A 19,410-nucleotide genomic window follows, 5' to 3' on the forward strand; every position below is an offset into this window, starting at 1 on the left:
AGGGAACCTACATAATCCAAGTGCCCGCTAGGGAACCTACATAGTCCAAGTGCCCCTTAGGTAACCTAGATAGTCCAAATGCCCGCCAGGAAACCCACATAGTCCAAGTGCCTGCTAGGTAACGTACATAGTCCAAGTGCCCGCTAGGTAACGTAGATAGTCCATGTGCCCGCTAGGGAACGTACATTGTCCAAGTGCCTGCTAGGTAACCTGGAGAGTCCAAGTGCCCACTAGTTAACCTACATAGTGCCGGTTCCCCCTAGGTAACCTAGATAGTCCAAGGGCCCGCTAGGTAACCTACATTGTCCTAGTGCCCCCTAGTTAACCTTCATTCTCCAACTGCTCGATTGGAACCTACATAGTCCAAATGCCCGTTAGTTAACCTAGATAGTCCAAGTGCCCGCTAGGTAACCTAGATAGTCCAACAGCCCGGTAGGTAACCTACATACTCCATGTACCCGCTAGGTAACGTAGATAGTTCAAGTGCCTGCTAGGTAACCTAGATAGTCCAAGTGCCTGCTAGGTAACCTACAGAGTCTAAGTTCCAGCTAGGTAATCTATATAGTCCAAATGACCGCTAGGGAGCCTACATAGTCCAAGTGCTCGCTAGGTAACCTAGATAGTCCAAGGGCCCACTAGGTAACCTACGTAGTCCTAGTGCCCCCTAGTTAACCTACATTTTCCAAGTGCCCGAGAGGGAACCTACATAGTCCAAGTGCCTGATAGGTAACCTACACAGTCCAAATGCCCTCTAGTTAACCTACATAGTCCAAGTGCCCGATAGGGAACCTACATAATCCAAGTGCCCGCTAGGGAACCTACATAGTCCAAGTGCCCCTTAGGTAACCTAGATAGTCCAAATGCCCGCCAGGAAACCCACATAGTCCAAGTGCCTGCTAGGTAACGTACATAGTCCAAGTGCCCGCTAGGTAACGTAGATAGTCCATGTGCCCGCTAGGGAACGTACATTGTCCAAGTGCCTGCTAGGTAACCTGGAGAGTCCAAGTGCCCACTAGTTAACCTACATAGTGCCGGTTCCCCCTAGGTAACCTAGATAGTCCAAGGGCCCGCTAGGTAACCTACATTGTCCTACTGCCCCCTAGTTAACCTACATTCTCCAAGTGCCCGATAGGGAACATACATAGTCCAAGTGCCCGCTAGGTAACCTACATAGTCCAAATACCCGCCAGTTAACCTACATAGTCCAAGTGCCCGTTAGGTAACCTAGATAGTCCAAATGCCCGCTAGGGAACCCACATAGTCCAAGTGCCCGCTAGGTAACCAAGATAGTTCAACAGCCCGGTAGGTAACCTACATACTCCAAGTACCCGCTAGGTAACGTAGATAGTTCAAGTGCCTGCTAGGTAACCTAGATAGTCCTAGTGCCCGCTAGGTAACCTACAAAGTCTAAGTGCCCGCTAGGTAATCTATATAGTCCAAATGACCGCTAGGGAGCCTACATAGTCCAAATGCCCGCTAGGTAACCTAGTTAGTCTAAGGGCCCTCTAGTTAACCTACATAGTCCTAGTGCCCCCTAGTTAACCTACTTTTCCAAGTGCCCGATAAGGAACCTACACAGTCCAAGTGCCCGCTAGGTACCCTACATAATCCAAATGCCCTCTAGTGAACCTACATAGTCCAAGTGCCCGATAGTGAACCTACATAATCCAAGTGCCCGCTAGGGAACCTATATAGTACAAGTGCCCGTTAAGTAACCTTGATAGTCCAAATGCCCGCCAGGAAAACCACATAGTCCAAGTGCCCGCTAGGGAACCTACATAGTCCAAGTGCCCGTTAGTTAACCTAGATAGTCCAAGTGCCCGCTTGGTAACCTAGATAGTCCAACAGCCTGCTAGGTAACCTACATACTCCAAGAACCCGCTAGGTAACATATATAGTTCAAGTGCCAGCTAGGTAACCTAGACAGTCCATGTGCCCGCTAGGTAACCTACAGAGTCTAAGTGCCCGCTGGGTTATCTATATAGTCCAAATGCCCGTTGGGGAACCTTCATAGTCCAAGTGCTCGCTAGGTAACCTAGATAATCCAAGTGCCCGCTAGTTAACCTAGATCGTCCAAGTGCCCACTAGTTTACCTACATAGTCAATGGGCCCGCTAGTTAACCTACATAGTGCAAGAGCCCGCTAGTTAACCTAGATCGTGCAAGTGTCCGCTAGTTAACCTACATAATCCAAGAGCCAGTTAGCTAACCTAGATAGTCCAAGGGCCTTTTAGTTACCCTACATAGTCCAAGTGCCCGCTACGTAACCTACATAGTGCAAGTGTCCGCTAGTTAACCTACGTAGTCCAAGTGCCCGCTAGTTAATCTAGATAGTCAAAGTACCCGCTAGGTAACCTAGATACACCAAGGGCCCGCTAGTTAACCTACATAGTCCAAGTGCCCGGTAGTTAACTTACATAGTTCAAGTGTCCGTAGGGAACATACAGAGTCCAAGTGCCCGCTAGGGAACCTACATTGTCCAAGTGCCCGCTAGTTAATCTACATAGTTCAAGGGCCCCTTAGTTAACCTACATAGTCCAAGTACCCGCTAGTTAACCTAGATCGTCCAAGTGCCCACTAGGTAACCTACATTGTCCAAGTGCTCGGTAGTTAACCTAGATAGTCCAAGGGCCCGCTAGTTAACCTAGATAGACCAAGTGCCCGCCAGGGATCCTATCTAGTCCAAATACCCGCTAGAAAACGTACATAGTCCAAGTGCCCACTAGGTAACGTAGATAGTCCAAGTGCCCGCTAGTTAACCTACATATTCCAAGTGCCTGCTAGGTAACCTAGATAGTCCAAGTGCCCACTAGTTAACCTACATAGTGCAGGTTCCCCCTAGGTAACCTAGATAGTCCAAGGGCCCGCTAGGTAACCTACATGGTCCTAGTGACCCCTAGTTAACCTACATTCTCCAACTGCTCGATTGGAACCTACATAGTCCAAGTGCCCGTTAGTTAACCTAGATAGTCCAAGTGCCCGCTAGGTAACCTAGATAGTCCAACAGCCCGGTAGGTAACCTACATACTCCAAGTACCCGCTAGGTAACGTAGATAGTTCAAGTGCCTGCTAGGTAACCTAGATAGTCCAAGTGCCTGCTAGGTAACCTACAGAGTCTAAGTTCCCGCTAGGTAATCTATATAGTCCAAATGACCGCTAGGGAGCCTACATAGTCCAAGTGCTCGCTAGGTAACCTAGATAGTCTAAGGGCCCCCTAGGTAACCTACGTAGTCCTAGTGCCCCCTAGTTAACCTACATATTCCAAGTGCCCTCTAGTTAACCTACATAATCTAAGTGCCCGTTGGATAACCTAGATAGTCCAAGGGCCCGCTTGTTGACCTACATAGTCCAAGTGCCCGCTAGTTAACCTAGATAGGCCAAGTGAGTGCTATGTAACCTACATAGTGCAAATGTCCGCTAGTTAACCTACATATTCCAAGTGCCCTCTAGTTAACATAGAAAGTCCAAGTGCCCGCTAGGGAACGTACATAGTCCAAGTGCCCGCCAGGTAACCTAGACAGTGCAAGTGCCCGCTAGTTAACCTAGATAGTTCAAGTACCCGCTAGGTAACCTAGATCGTCCAAGGGCCCCCTAGTTAACCTACATAGTCCAAGTGCCCGCTAGGTAACCTACATAGTCCAAGGGCCCGCTAGTAAACCTACATACTCCATGTGCCCGCTAGTTAACCTTCATAGTGCAAGTGTCCGCTACTTAACCTACGTATTCCAAGTGCCCACTAGTTAACCTACATAGTGCAGGTTCCCCCTAGGTAACCTAGATAGTCCAAGGGCCCGCTAGGTAACCTACATGGTCCTAGTGACCCCTAGTTAACCTACATTCTCCAACTGCTCGATTGGAACCTACATAGTCCAAGTGCCCGTTAGTTAACCTAGATAGTCCAAGTGCCCGCTAGGTAACCTAGATAGTCCAACAGCCCGGTAGGTAACCTACATACTCCAAGTACCCGCTAGGTAACGTAGATAGTTCAAGTGCCTGCTAGGTAACCTAGATAGTCCAAGTGCCTGCTAGGTAACCTACAGAGTCTAAGTTCCCGCTAGGTAATCTATATAGTCCAAATGACCACTAGGGAGCCTACATAGTCCAAGTGCTCGCTAGGTAACCTAGGTAGTCTAAGGGCCCCCTAGGTAACCTACGTAGTCCTAGTGCCCCCTAGTTAACCTACATTTTCCAAGTGCCCGAGAGGGAACCTACATAGTCCAAGTGCCTGCTAGGTAACCTACATAGTCCAAATGCCCTCTAGTCAACCTACATAGTCCAAGTGCCCGATAGGGAACCTACATAATCCAAGTGCCCGCTAGGGAACCTACATAGTCCAAGTGCCCGTTAGGTAACCTAGATAGTCCAAATGCGCGCCAGGAAACCCACATAGTCCAAGTGCCCGCTAGGGAACCTACATAGTCCAAGTGCCCGTTAGTTAACCTAGATAGTCCAAGTGCCCGCTTGGTAACCTAGATAGTCCAACAGCCCGCTAGGTAACCTACATACTCCAAGAACCCGCTAGGTAACATATATAGTTCATGTGCCAGCTAGGTAACCTAGACAGTCCAAGTGCCCGCTAGGTAACCTACAGAGTCTAAGTGCCCGCTGGGTTATCTATATAGTCCAAATGCCCGCTGGGGAACCTACATAGTCCAAGCGCTCGCTAGGTAACCTAGATAATCCAAGTGCCCGCTAGTTAACCTAGATCGTCCAAGTGCCCACTAGTTTACCTACATAGTCAATGGGCCCGCTAGTTAACCTACATAGTGCAAGAGCCCGCTAGTTAACCGAGATCTTGCAAGTGTCCGCTAGTTAACCTACATAATCCAAGAGCCAGTTAGCTAACCTAGATAGTCCAAGGGCCTTCTAGTTACCCTACATAGTCCAAGTGCCCGCTACGTAACCTACAGAGTGCAAGTGTCCGCTAGTTAACCTACATAGTCCAAGTGCCCGCTAGTTAATCTAGATAGTCAAAGTGCCCGCTAGGTAACCTAGATACACCAAGGGCCCGCTAGTTAACCTACATAGTCCAAGTGCCCGGTAGTTAACTTACATAGTTCAAGTGTCCGTAGGGAACATACAGAGTCCAAGTGCCCGCTAGGGAACCTACATTGTCCAAGTGCCCGCTAGTTAATCTACATAGTTCAAGGGCCCCCTAGTTAACCTACATAGTCCAAGTACCCGCTAGTTAACCTAGATCGTCCAAGTGCCCACTAGGTAACCTACATTGTCCAAGGGCCCGCTAGTTAACCTAGATAGTCCAAGTGCCCGCTAGTTAACCTACATAGTCCAAGTGCCCGCTAGGTAACCTAGACATTTCAAGTGACCACTAGGTTACCTACATAATCCAAGTGCCCGTTCGTTAACCTACATAGTCCAAGTGCCCGCTAGGGAACCAATATAGTCCAAATGCCCGCTAGGGGCGCTAATAGTCCATATGCCCGCTAGTTAACCTAGATAGTCCAAGTGCTCGCTAGTTAACCTAGATAGACCAAGTGCCCGCTAGGGAACCTATCTAGTCCAAGTACCTGCTAGGAAACATACTTAGTCCAAGTGCCCGCTAGGTAACGTACATAGTCCAAGTGCCCGCTAGGTAACGTAGATACTCCAAGTGCCCGCTAGGGAACGTACATAGTCCAAGTGCCTGCTAGGTAACCTAGATAGTCCAAGTGCCCACTAGTTAACTTACATAGTACAGGTTCCCCCTAGATAACCTAGATTGTCCAAGGGCCCGCTAGGTAACCTACATTGTCCTAGTGCCCCCTAGTTAACCTAAATTCTCCAAGTGCCCGATAGGGAACCTACATAGTCCAAGTGCCCGTTAGGTAACCTAGATAGTCCAAATGCCCGCTTGGGAACCCACATAGTCCAAGTGCCCGCTAGGGAACTTATATAGTCCAAGGGCCCGCTAGGGAACCTACATAGTCCAAGTGCCCGTTAGTTAACCTGGATAGTCCAAGTGCCCGCTAGGTAACCTAGATAGTTCAACAGTCCGGTAGGTAACCTACATACTCCAAGTACCCGCTAGGTAACGTAGATAGTTCAAGTGAATGCTAGGTAACCTAGATAGTCCTAGTGCCTGCTAGGTAACCTACAAAGTCTAAGTGCCCGCTAGGTAATCTATATAATCCAAATGACCGCTAGGGAGCCTACATAGTCCAAATGGCCGCTAGGTAACCTAGATAGTCTAAGGGCCCTCTAGGTAACCTACATAGTCCTAGTGCCCCCTAGTTAACCTACATTTTTCCAAGTGCCCGATAAGGAACCTACATAGTCCAAGTGCCCGCTAGGTACCCTACATAGTCCAAATGCCCTCTAGTTAACCTACATAGTCCAAGTGCTCGATAGGGAACCTAAATAATCCAAGTGCCCGCTAGGGAACCTACATAGTCCAAGTGCCCGTTAAGTAACCTAGATAGTCCAAATGCTCGCCAGGAAACCCACATTGTCCAAGTGCCCGCTAGGGAACTTACATAGTCCAAGTGCCCGTTAGTTAACCTCGATAGTCCAAGTGCCCGCTTGGTAACCTAGATAGTCCGACAGCCCGCTAGGTAACCTACATACTCCAAGAACCCGCTAAGTAACATAGATAGTTCAAGTGCCAGCTTGGCAACCTAGATAGTCCAAGTGCCCGCTAGGTAACCTACAGAGTCTAAGTGCCCGCTAGGGAACCTACATAGTCAAAGTGCCCGCTAGGGAACCTGCATTGTACAAGTGCCCGCTAATTAACCTAGATAGTCCAAGTGCCTGATAGGGAACCTACATTGTCCAAGTGCCCGCAGAGGAACCTACATAATCCAAGTGCCCTTAGGGAACCTATATAGTCCAAGTGCCCGCTAGGGAACCTACATAGTCAAAGTGCCCGCTAGGGAACCTGCATTGTGCAAGTGCCCGCTTGTTAACCTAGATAGTCCAAGTGCCCGCTAGTTAACCTAGATAGTCTAATTTCTCATTAGTTAACCTACATAGTCCAAGGTCAGCTAGTTAACCTAGATAGTCCAAGTGCCCGCTAGTTAACCTACATAATCCCAGAACCTGCTAGTTAACCTAGATAGTCCAAGTACCCGCTAGTTAACCTACATAGTCCAAGGGCCCGCTAGTTAACCTAGATATTCCAAGTGCCCGCTAGTTAACCTAGATCGTCCAAGTGTACGCTAGTTAACCTACATAGTCCATGTTCCCGTTAGGTAACCTAGATAGTACAAGTGCCCGCAAGGTAACCTACATAGTCCAAGTGCCCGCTAGGTAACCTAGATATTCCAAGTTTCTGTTAGCTAACCTAGACAATCCAAGTGCCCTCTAGGTAACCTACATAGTCCAAGTGCCCTTTCATTAACCTAGATAGTCCAAGTTCCCGCTAGGTAACCTACATAGTCCAAGTTCCCGCTAGGTAACATAGATAGTCCAAGTGCCCATTACCTAACCTAGATAATCCAATTGCCCTCTATGCAACATATATAGTCCAAGTGCCCATTCGTTAACCTAGAAGTCGAAGTGCCCGCTAGGTATCCTACATAGTCCAAATGCCCGTTCGGTAACCAAGATAGTCCAAGTGCCCGCTAATTAACCTACATAGTCCAAGTGCCCGCTAGGTAACCTAGATAGTGCAAGTGCCCGCTAGGTAACCTACATAGTCCAAGTGCCCCCTAGTTAACCTAGATAGTCCAAGTGCCCGTTTGTTAACCTAGATTGTCCAAGTGCCCGCTAGGTAACCTACAGAGTCCAATTGCCTGCTAGATAAGTTACATAGTCCAAATGCCCGTTCGTTAACCTACATAGTCCAAGGGCCCACTATTTAACCTAGATCGTCCAAGTGTCTTTGGTTAACCTACATAGTCCAAGTGCCCGCAAGGTAACCTATAAAGTCCAAGTTCCAGCTATGTAACCTAGATAGTCCAATGGCCCGCTAGTTAACCTACATAGTCCAAGTGCCCGCTAGGTAAACTAGATAATCCTAGTGCCCGCTAAGGAACCTACATAGTCCAAGTGCACACTAGTTAACCTAGATAGTCCAAGTGCCCGCTAGTTAACCTAGATAGTCCAAGTGCCGCTAGGTAACCTACATAGTGCAAGTGTCCCCTAGTTAACCTACATATTCCAAGTGCCCGCTAGTTAACATAGATAGTCCAAGTGCCCGCTAGGGAACATATATGGTCCAAGTGCCCGCTAGGTAACCTAGATAGTGCAAGTGCACGGTAGTTAACCTACATAGTCCAAGTGCCCGCTAGTTAACCTTGATAGTCCAAGTGCCTTCTAGTTAACTTAAATAGTCCACGTGCCCGCTAGGTAACCACATAGTCCAAGTGCCCACTAGGTAACCTAAATTATCCAAATGCCCGCTAAGGAAACTACATAGTCCAAGTGCCCGCTAGTTAACCTTGATAGTCCAAGTGCCCGCTAGTAAACCTAGATAGTCCAAGGGCCCGCTAGTTAATCTAGAGAGTCCAAGTGCCCGCTAGTTAACCTACATAGTCCAAGGGCCCTCTAGTTAACCTAGATAGTCCAAGTGCCCGCTAGGGGACGTACATAGTCCAAGTGCCCGCTACGTAACCTAGATAGTCCAAGTGCCCGCTAGGTAACCTACATAGTCCAAGTGCCCACTAAGTAACCTAAATAATCCAAATGCCCGCTAGGGAAACTACATAGTCCAAGTGCCCGCTAGTTAACCTAGATAGTCCAAATGCCCGCCAGGAAACCCACATAGTCCAAGTGCCCGCTAAGGAACTTACATAGTCCAAGGGCCCGCTAGGGAATCTACACAGTCCAAGTGCCCGTTAGTTAACCTACATAGTCCAAGTCCCCGCTTGGTAACCTAGATAGTCCAACAGCCCACTTGGTAACCTACATACTCTAAGAACCCGCTATAACGTAGATAGTTCAAGTGCCAGCTAGGTAACCTAGATAGTCCATGTGCCGCTAGGTAACCTACAAAGTCAATGTGCCCGCCAGATTATCTATATAGTCCAAATGCCAGCTAGGGAATCTACATAGTCCAAGGGCCCGCTAGTTAACGTAGATAGTCCAAATGCCGCTAGTTGATCTACATAGTCCAAGGGCCCGCTAGTTAACCTACATAGTCCAAGTACCCGCTAAGAAACCTAGATAGTCCAAGTGCACGCTAGTTAACCTAGATAGTCCAAGTGCCCTCTAGTTAACCTAGATCGTCCAAGTGCCCGCTAAGAAACCTAGATAGTCCAAGTGCCCGTTACCTAATCTAGATAGTCCAATTGCCCGCTATGCAACATACATAGTCCAAGTGCCCGTTCGTTAACCTAGAAGTCCAAGTGCCTGCTAGGTATCCTAGACTCTCCAAGTGCCCGCTATGTTACCTACATAGTCCAAATGCCCGATCAGTAACCTAGATAGTGCAAGTGCCCGGTAGTTAACCTACATAGTCCAAGTGCCCGCTAGGTAACCTAGATAGACCAGGACCCACTAGTTAACCTACATAGTCCAAGTGCCCGGTAGTTAACTTACATGGTTCAAGTGTCCGTAGGGAACATACAGAGTCCAAGTGCCCCCTAGGGAACCTACATAGTCCAAGTGCCTGCTAGTTAATCTACATAGTTCAAGGGCCCGCTAGTTAACCTACATAATCCAAGTACCCGCTAGTTAACGTAGATCGTCCAAGTGTCTGCTAATTAACCTACATAGTACAAGTGCCCGCTAGGGAACCTAGATAGTCTAAGTGCCCGCTCTGGAACCTACATAGTCCATGTGACTGTTTGGGAACCTACGTAGTCCAAGTACCCGCTCTGGAACATACATAGTCCAAGTGCCCGCTAGGGAATCTACATAGTCCAAGGCCCGCTAGTTAACGTAGATAGTCCAAGTGCCGCTTGTTAATTTACATAGTCCAAGGGCCCGCTAGTTAAACTACATAGTCCAAGTACCTGCTAGTTAACATACATCGTCCAAGGGCCTGCGAGTTAACCTAGATAGTCCAAGTGCCCGCTAGTTAACCTACATAGTCTAAGTGCCCGCTAGGTAACCTAGACAGTTCAAGTGACCACTAGATTACCTACATAGTCCAAGTGCCCGTTCGTTAACCTACATAGTCCAAGTGCCCGCTAGGTAACCAATATAGTCCAAATGCCCGCTAGGGGCCCTAATATTCCAAATGCCCGCTAGTTAACCTAGATAGTCCAAATGCTCGCTAGTTAACCTAGATAGTCCAAGGGCCCGCTAGTTACCCTAGATAGATCAAGTGCCCGCCAGGGATCCTATCTAGTCCAAGTACCCGCTAGAAAACGTACATAGTCCAAGTGCCCACTAGGTAACGTAGATAGTCCAAGTGCCCGCTACGGAACGTACATAGTCCAAGTGCCCGCTAGGTAACCTAGATAGTCCAAGTGCCCGCTAGTTAACCTACATATTCCAAGTGCCTGCTAGGTAACCTAGATAGCCCAAGTGCCCACTAGTTAACCTACATAGTGCAGGTTCCCCCTAGGTAACCTAGATAGTCCAAGGGCCCGCTAGGTAACCTACATTGTCCTAGTGCCCCCTAGTTAACCTACATTCTCCAAGTGCCCGATAGGGAACCTACATAGTCCAAGTGCCCGTTAGTTAACCTAGATAGTCCAAGTGCCCGCTAGGTAACCTAGATAGTCCAACAGCCCGGTAGGTAACCTACATACTCCAAGTACCCGCTAGGTAACGTAGATAGTTCAAGTGCCTGCTAGGTAACCTAGATAGTCCAAGTGCCTGCTAGGTAACCTACAGAGTCTAAGTTCCCGCTAGGTAATCTATATAGTCCAAATGACCGCTAGGGAGCCTACATAGTCCAAGTGCTCGCTAGGTAACCTAGATAGTCTAAGGGCCCGCTAGGTAACCTACATAGTCCTAGTGCCCCCTAGTTAACCTACATTCTCCAAGTGCCCGATAGGGAACCTACATAGTCCAAGTGCCCGTTAGTTAACCTAGATAGTCCAAGTGCCCGCTAGGTAACCTAGATAGTCCAACAGCCCGGTAGGTAACCTACATACTCCAAGTACCCGCTAGGTAACGTAGATAGTTCAAGTGCCTGCTAGGTAAGCTAGATAGTCCAAGTGCCCGCTAGGTAACCTACAGAGTCTAAGTTCCCGCTAGGTAATCTATATAGTCCAAATGACCGCTAGGGAGCCTACATAGTCCAAGTGCTCGCTAGGTAACCTAGATAGTCTAAGGGCCCGCTAGGTAACCTACATAGTCCTAGTGCCCCCTAGTTAAACTACATTTTCCAAGTGCCAGAGAGGGAACCTACATAGTCCAAGTGCCTGCTAGGTAACCTACATAGTCCAAATGCCCTCTAGTTAAACTACATAGTCCAAGTGCCCGATAGGGAACCTACATAATCCAAGTGCCCGCTAGGGAACCTACATAGTCCAAGTGCCCGTTACGTATCCTAGATAGTCCAAATGCCCGCCAGGAAACCCACATAGTCCAAGTGCCTGCTAGGTAACGTACATAGTCCAAGTGCCCGCAAGGTAACGTAGATAGTCCAAGTGCCCGCTAGGTAACGTACATTGTCCAAGTGCCTGCTAGGTAACCTAGAGGGTCCAAGTGCCCACTAGTTAACCTACATGGTGCAGGTTCCCCCTAGGTAACCTAGATAGTCCAAGGGCCCGCTAGGTAACCTACATTGTCCTAGTGCCCCCTAGTTAACCTACATTCTCCAAGTGCCCGATAGGGAACCTACATAGTCCAAGTGCCCGCTAGGTAACCTACATAGTCCAAATGCCCGCTAGGAAACCTACATAGTCCAAGTGCACGATAGGGAAATTACATAATCCAAGTGCCCGCTAGGGATCCTACATAGTCCTAGTGCCCGTTAGGTAACCTAGATAGTTCAACAGCCCGGTAGGTAACCTACATACTCCAAGTACCCGCTAGGTAACGTAGATATTTCAAGTGCCTGCTAGGTAACCTAGATAGTCCTAGTGCCCGCTAGGTAACCTACAAAGTCTAAGTGCCCGCTAGGTAATCTATATAGTCCAAATGACCGCTAGGGAGCCTACATAGTCCAAATGCCCGCTAGGTAACCTAGATAGTCTAAGGGCCCTCTAGGTAACCTACATAGTCCTAGTGCCCCCTAGTTAACCTACCTTTTCCAAGTGCCCGATAAGGAACCTACATAGTCCAAGTGCCCGCTAGGTACCCTTCATAATCCAAATGCCCTCTAGTTAACCTACATAGTCCAAGTGCCCGATAGGGAACCTACATAATCCAAGTGCCCGCTAGGGAACCTACATAGTCCAAGTGCCCGTTAAGTAACCTAGATAGTCCAAATGCCCGCCAGGAAAACCACATAGTCCAAGTGCCCGCTAGGGAACTTACATAGTCCAAGGGCCTGAGAGGGAACCTACATAGTCCAAGTGCCCGTTAGTTAAACTAGATAGTCCAAGTGCCCGCTTGGTAACCTAGATAGTCCAACAGCCCGCTAGGTATCCTACATACTCCAAGAACCCGCTAGGTAACATATATAGTTCAAGTGCCAGCTAGGTAACCTAGACAGTCCAAGTGCCCGCTAGGTAACCTACAGAGTCAAAGTGCCCGCTGGGTTATCTATATAGTCAAAATGCCCGCTGGGGAACCTACATAGTCCAAGTGCCCGCTAGGTAACCTAGATAGTCCAAGTGCCCGCTAGTTAACCTACATATTCCAAGTGCCTGCTAGGTAACCTAGATAGCCCAAGTGCCCACTAGTTAACCTACATAGTGCAGGTTCCCCCTAGGTAACCTAGATAGTCCAAGGGCCCGCTAGGTAACCTACATTGTCCTAGTGCCCCCTAGTTAACCTACATTCTCCAAGTGCCCGATAGGGAACCTACATAGTCCAAGTGCCCGTTAGTTAACCTAGATAGTCCAAGTGCCCGCTAGGTAACCTAGATAGTCCAACAGCCCGGTAGGTAACCTACATACTCCAAGTACCCGCTAGGTAACGTAGATAGTTCAAGTGCCTGCTAGGTAACCTAGATAGTCCAAGTGCCTGCTAGGTAACCTACAGAGTCTAAGTTCCCGCTAGGTAATCTATATAGTCCAAATGACCGCTAGGGAGCCTACATAGTCCAAGTGCTCGCTAGGTAACCTAGATAGTCTAAGGGCCCGCTAGGTAACCTACATAGTCCTAGTGCCCCCTAGTTAACCTACATTCTCCAAGTGCCCGATAGGGAACCTACATAGTCCAAGTGCCCGTTAGTTAACCTAGATAGTCCAAGTGCCCGCTAGGTAACCTAGATAGTCCAACAGCCCGGTAGGTAACCTACATACTCCAAGTACCCGCTAGGTAACGTAGATAGTTCAAGTGCCTGCTAGGTAAGCTAGATAGTCCAAGTGCCCGCTAGGTAACCTACAGAGTCTAAGTTCCCGCTAGGTAATCTATATAGTCCAAATGACCGCTAGGGAGCCTACATAGTCCAAGTGCTCGCTAGGTAACCTAGATAGTCTAAGGGCCCGCTAGGTAACCTACATAGTCCTAGTGCCCCCTAGTTAAACTACATTTTCCAAGTGCCTGAGAGGGAACCTACATAGTCCAAGTGCCTGCTAGGTAACCTACATAGTCCAAATGCCCTCTAGTTAACCTACATAGTCCAAGTGCCCGATAGGGAACCTACATAATCCAAGTGCCCGCTAGGGAACCTACATAGTCCAAGTGCCCGTTACGTATCCTAGATAGTCCAAATGCCCGCCAGGAAACCCACATAGTCCAAGTGCCTGCTAGGTAACGTACATAGTCCAAGTGCCCGCAAGGTAACGTAGATAGTCCAAGTGCCCGCTAGGTAACGTACATTGTCCAAGTGCCTGCTAGGTAACCTAGAGGGTCCAAGTGCCCACTAGTTAACCTACATGGTGCAGGTTCCCCCTAGGTAACCTAGATAGTCCAAGGGCCCGCTAGGTAACCTACATTGTCCTAGTGCCCCCTAGTTAACCTACATTCTCCAAGTGCCCGATAGGGAACCTACATAGTCCAAGTGCCCGCTAGGTAACCTACATAGTCCAAATGCCCGCCAGTTAACCTACATAGTCCAAGTGCATGATAGGGAAATTACATAATCCAAGTGCCCGCTAGGGATCCTACATAGTCCTAGTGCCCGTTAGGTAACCTAGATAGTTCAACAGCCCGGTAGGTAACCTACATACTCCAAGTACCCGCTAGGTAACGTAGATATTTCAAGTGCCTGCTAGGTAACCTAGATAGTCCTAGTGCCCGCTAGGTAACCTACAAAGTCTAAGTGCCCGCTAGGTAATCTATATAGTCCAAATGACCGCTAGGGAGCCTACATAGTCCAAATGCCCGCTAGGTAACCTAGATAGTCTAAGGGCCCTCTAGGTAACCTACATAGTCCTAGTGCCCCCTAGTTAACCTACCTTTTCCAAGTGCCCGATAAGGAACCTACATAGTCCAAGTGCCCGCTAGGTACCCTTCATAATCCAAATGCCCTCTAGTTAACCTACATAGTCCAAGTGCCCGATAGGGAACCTACATAATCCAAGTGCCCGCTAGGGAACCTACATAGTCCAAGTGCCCGTTAAGTAACCTAGATAGTCCAAATGCCCGCCAGGAAAACCACATAGTCCAAGTGCCCGCTAGGGAACTTACATAGTCCAAGGGCCTGAGAGGGAACCTACATAGTCCAAGTGCCCGTTAGTTAAACTAGATAGTCCAAGTGCCCGCTTGGTAACCTAGATAGTCCAACAGCCCGCTAGGTATCCTACATACTCCAAGAACCCGCTAGGTAACATATATAGTTCAAGTGCCAGCTAGGTAACCTAGACAGTCCAAGTGCCCGCTAGGTAACCTACAGAGTCAAAGTGCCCGCTGGGTTATCTATATAGTCAAAATGCCCGCTGGGGAACCTACATAGTCCAAGTGCCCGCTAGGTAACCTAGATAATCCAAGTGCCCGCTAGTTAACCTAGATCGTCCAAGTGGCCACTAGTTTACCTACATAGTCAATAGGCCCGCTAGTTAACCTACATAGTGCAAGAACCCGCTAGTTAACCTATATCGTGCAAGTGTCCGCTAGTTAACCTACATAGTCCAAGTGCCAGTTAGCTAACCTAGATAGTCCAACGGCCTTCTAGTTACCCTACATAGTCCAAGTGCCCGCTACGTAACCTACATAGTGCAAGTGTCCGCTAGTTAACCTACATAGTCCAAGTGCCCGCTAGTTAATCTAGATAGTCCAAGTGCCCGCTAGGTAACCTAGATAGACCAAGGGCCCGCTAGTTAATCTACATAGTCCAAGTGCCCGGTAGTTAACTTACATAGTTCAAGTGTCCGTAGGGAACATACAGAGTCCAAGTGCCCGCTAGGGAACCTACATTGTCCAAGTGCCCGCTAGTTAATCTACATAGTTCAAGGGCCCGCTAGTTAACCTACATAGTCCAAGTACCCGCTAGTTAACCTAGATCATCAAAGTGCCCACTAGGTAACCTACGTTGTCCAACGGCCCGCTAGTTAACCTAGATAGTCCAAGTGCCCGCTAGTTAACCTACATAGTCCAAGTGCCCGCTAGGTAACCTAGACATTTCAAGTGACCACTACGTTACCTACATATTCCAAGTGCCCGTTCGTTAACCTTCATAGTCCAAGTGCCCGCTAGGTAACCAATATAGTCCAAATGCCCGCTAGGGGCCCTAATAGGCCATATGCCCGCTAGTTAACCTAGATAGTCCAAGTGCTCGCTAGTTAACCTAGATAGACCAAGTGCCCGCTAGGGAACCTATCTAGTCCAAGTACCCGCTAGAAAACGTACATAGTCCAAGTGCCCGCTAGGTAACGTACATAGTCCAAGTGCCCGCTAGGTAACGTAGATAGTCCAAGTGCCCGCTAGGGATGTACATAGTCCAAGTGCCTGCTAGGTAACCTAGATAGTCCAAGTGCCCACTAGTTAACCTACATAGTACAGGTTCCCCCTAGGTAACCTAGATAGTCCAAGGGCCCGCTAGGTAACCTACATTGTCCTAGTGCCCCCTAGTTAACCTACATTCTCCAAGTGCCCGATAGGGAACCTACATAGTCCAAGTGCCCGTTAGGTAACCTAGATAGTCCAAATGCCCGCTAGGAAACCCACATAGTCCAAGTGCCCCCTAGGGAACTTATATAGTCCAAGGGCCCGCTAGGGAACCTACATAGTCCAAGTGCCCGTTAGTTAACCTTGATAGTCCAAGTGCCCGCTAGGTAACCTAGATAGTTCAAAAGTCCGGTAGGTAACCTACATACTCCAAGTACCCGCTAGGTAACGTAGATAGTTCAAGTGAATGCTAGGTAACCTAGATAGTCCTAGTGCCCGCTAGGTAACCTACAAAGTCTAAGTGCCCGCTAGGTAATCTATATAATCCAAATGACCGCTAGGGAGCCTACATAGTCCAAATGGCCGCTAGGTAACCTAGATAGTCTAAGGGCCCTCTAGGTAACCTACATAGTCCTAGTGCCCCCTAGTTAACCTACATTTTTCCAAGTGCCCGATAAGGAACCTACATAGTCCAAGTGCCCGCTAGGTACCCTACATAGTCCAAATGCCCTCTAGTTAACCTACATAGTCCGAGTGCCCGATAGGGAACCTAAATAATCCAAGTGCCCGCTAGGGAACCTACATAGTCCAAGTGCCCGTTAAGTAACCTAGATAGTCCAAATGCTCGCCAGGAAACCCACATAGTCCAAGTGCCCGCTAGGGAACTTACATAGTCCAAGTGCCCGTTAGTTAACCTCGATAGTCCAAGTGCCCGCTTGGTAACCTAGATAGTCCAACAGCCCGCTAGGTAACCTACATACTCCAAGAACCCGCTAGGTAACATAGATAGTTCAAGTGCCAGCTTGGCAACCTAGATAGTCCAAGTGCCCGCTAGGTAACCTGCAGAGTCTAAGTGCCCGCTAGGGAACCTGCATTGTACAAGTGCCCGCTAATTAACCTAGATAGTCCAATTGCCCGCTACTTAACCTAGATAGTCCAAGTGCCCGCTAGTTAACCTTGATCATCCAAGTGCCCGCTAGTTAACCTACATAGTCCAAGTGCCTGCTAGGGAACCTACATTGTCCAAGTGCCCGCAGAGGAACCTACATAGTCCAAGTGCCCGTTAGGGAACCTAGATAGTCCAAGTGCCCTTAGGGAACCTATATAGTCCAAGTGCCCGCTAGGGAACCTACATAGTCAAAGTGCCCGCTAGGGAACCTGCATTGTGCAAGTGCCCGCTTGTTAACCTAGATAGTCCAAGTGCCCGCTAGTTAACCTAGATAGTCTAATTTCTCGATAGTTAACCTACATAGTCCAAGGTCAGCTAGTTAACCTAGATAGTCCAAGTGCCCGCTAGTTAACCTACATAGCCCCAGAACCTGCTAGTTAACCTAGATATTCCAAGTGCCCGCTAGTAAACCTAGATCGTCCAAGTGTACGCTAGTTAACCTACATAGTCCATGTTCCCGTTAGGTAACCTAGATAGTACAAGTGCCCGCAAGGTAACCTACATAGTCCAAGTGCCCGCTAGGTAACCTAGATATTCTAAGTTCCTGTTAGCTAACCTAGACAATCCAAGTGCCCTCTAGGTAACCTACATAGTCCAAGTGCCCTTTCGTTAACCTAGATAGTCCAAATGCCCGCTAGGTAACCTACATAGTCCAAGTTCCCGCTAGGTAACATAGATAGTCCAAGTGCCCATTACCTAACCTAGATAATCCAATTTCCCGCTATGCAACATATATAGTCAAAGTGCCCATTCGTTAACCTAGAAGTCGAAGTGCCCGCTAGGTAACCTACATAGTCCAAATGCCCGTTCGGTAACCTAGATAGTCCAAGTGCCCGCTAATTAACCTACATAGTCCAAGTGCCCGCTAGGTAACCTAGATAGTGCAAGTGCCCGCTAGGTAACCTACATAGTCCAAGTGCCCGCTAGTTAACTTAGATAGTCCAAGGTCCCGCTAGTTAACCTAGATAGATCAAGGGCCCTCCAGGGATCCTATCTAGTCCAAGTACCCGCTAGAAAACGTACATAGTCCAAGTGCCCACTAGGTAACGTAGATAGTCCAAGTGCCCGCTACGGAACGTACATACTCCAAGTGCCCGCTAGGTAACCTAGATAGTCCAAATGCCCGCTGGGGAACCTACATAGTCCAAGTGCCCGCTAGGTAACCTAGATAATCCAAGTGCCCGCTAGTTAACCTAGATCGTCCAAGTGGCCACTAGTTTACCTACATAGTCAATAGGCCCGCTAGTTAACCTACATAGTGCAAGAACCCGCTAGTTAACCTATATCGTGCAAGTGTCCGCTAGTTAACCTACATAGTCCAAGTGCCAGTTAGCTAACCTAGATAGTCCAACGGCCTTCTAGTTACCCTACATAGTCCAAGTGCCCGCTACGTAACCTACATAGTGCAAGTGTCCGCTAGTTAACCTACATAGTCCAAGTGCCCGCTAGTTAATCTAGATAGTCCAAGTGCCCGCTAGGTAACCTAGATAAACCAAGGGCCCGCTAGTTAACCTACATAGTCCAAGTGCCCGGTAGTTAACTTACATAGTTCAAGTGTCCGTAGGGAACATACAGAGTCCAAGTGCCCGCTAGGGAACCTACATTGTCCAAGTGCCCGCTAGTTAATCTACATAGTTCAAGGGCCCGCTAGTTAACCTACATAGTCCAAGTACCCGCTAGTTAACCTAGATCATCAAAGTGCCCACTAGGTAACCTACGTTGTCCAAGGGCCCGCTAGTTAACCTAGATAGTCCAAGTGCCCGCTAGTTAACCTACATAGTCCAAGTGCCCGCTAGGTAACCTAGACATTTCAAGTGACCACTACGTTACCTACATAGTCCAAGTGCCCGTTCGTTAACCTACATAGTCCAAGTGCCCGCTAGGTAACCAATATAGTCCAAATGCCCGCTAGGGGCCCTAATAGGCCATATGCCCGCTAGTTAACCTAGATAGTCCAAGTGCTCGCTAGTTAACCTAGATAGACCAACTGCCCGCTAGGGAACCTATCTAGTCCAAGTACCCGCTAGGAAACGTACATAGTCCAAGTGCCCGCTAGGTAACGTACATAGTCCAAGTGCCCGCTAGGTAACGTAGATAGTCCAAGTGCCCGCTAGGGATGTACATAGTCCAAGTGCCTGCTAGGTAACCTAGATAGTCCAAGTGCCCACTAGTTAACCTACATAGTACAGGTTCCCCCTAGGTAACCTAGATAGTCCAAGGGCCCGCTAGGTAACCTACATTGTCCTAGTGCCCCCTAGTTAACCTACATTCTCCAAGTGCCCGATAGGGAACCTACATAGTCCAAGTGCCCGTTAGGTAACCTAGATAGTCCAAATGCCCGCTAGGAAACCCACATAGTCCAAGTGCCCCCTAGGGAACTTATATAGTCCAAGGGCCCGCTAGGGATCCTACATAGTCCTAGTGCCCGTTAGGTAACCTAGATAGTTCAACAGCCCGGTAGGTAACCTA

The sequence above is a fragment of the Tenrec ecaudatus genome (genome assembly GCF_050624435.1).
Source record: "Tenrec ecaudatus isolate mTenEca1 chromosome 10 unlocalized genomic scaffold, mTenEca1.hap1 SUPER_10_unloc_1, whole genome shotgun sequence".
Lineage (NCBI taxonomy): Eukaryota > Metazoa > Chordata > Mammalia > Afrosoricida > Tenrecidae > Tenrec > Tenrec ecaudatus.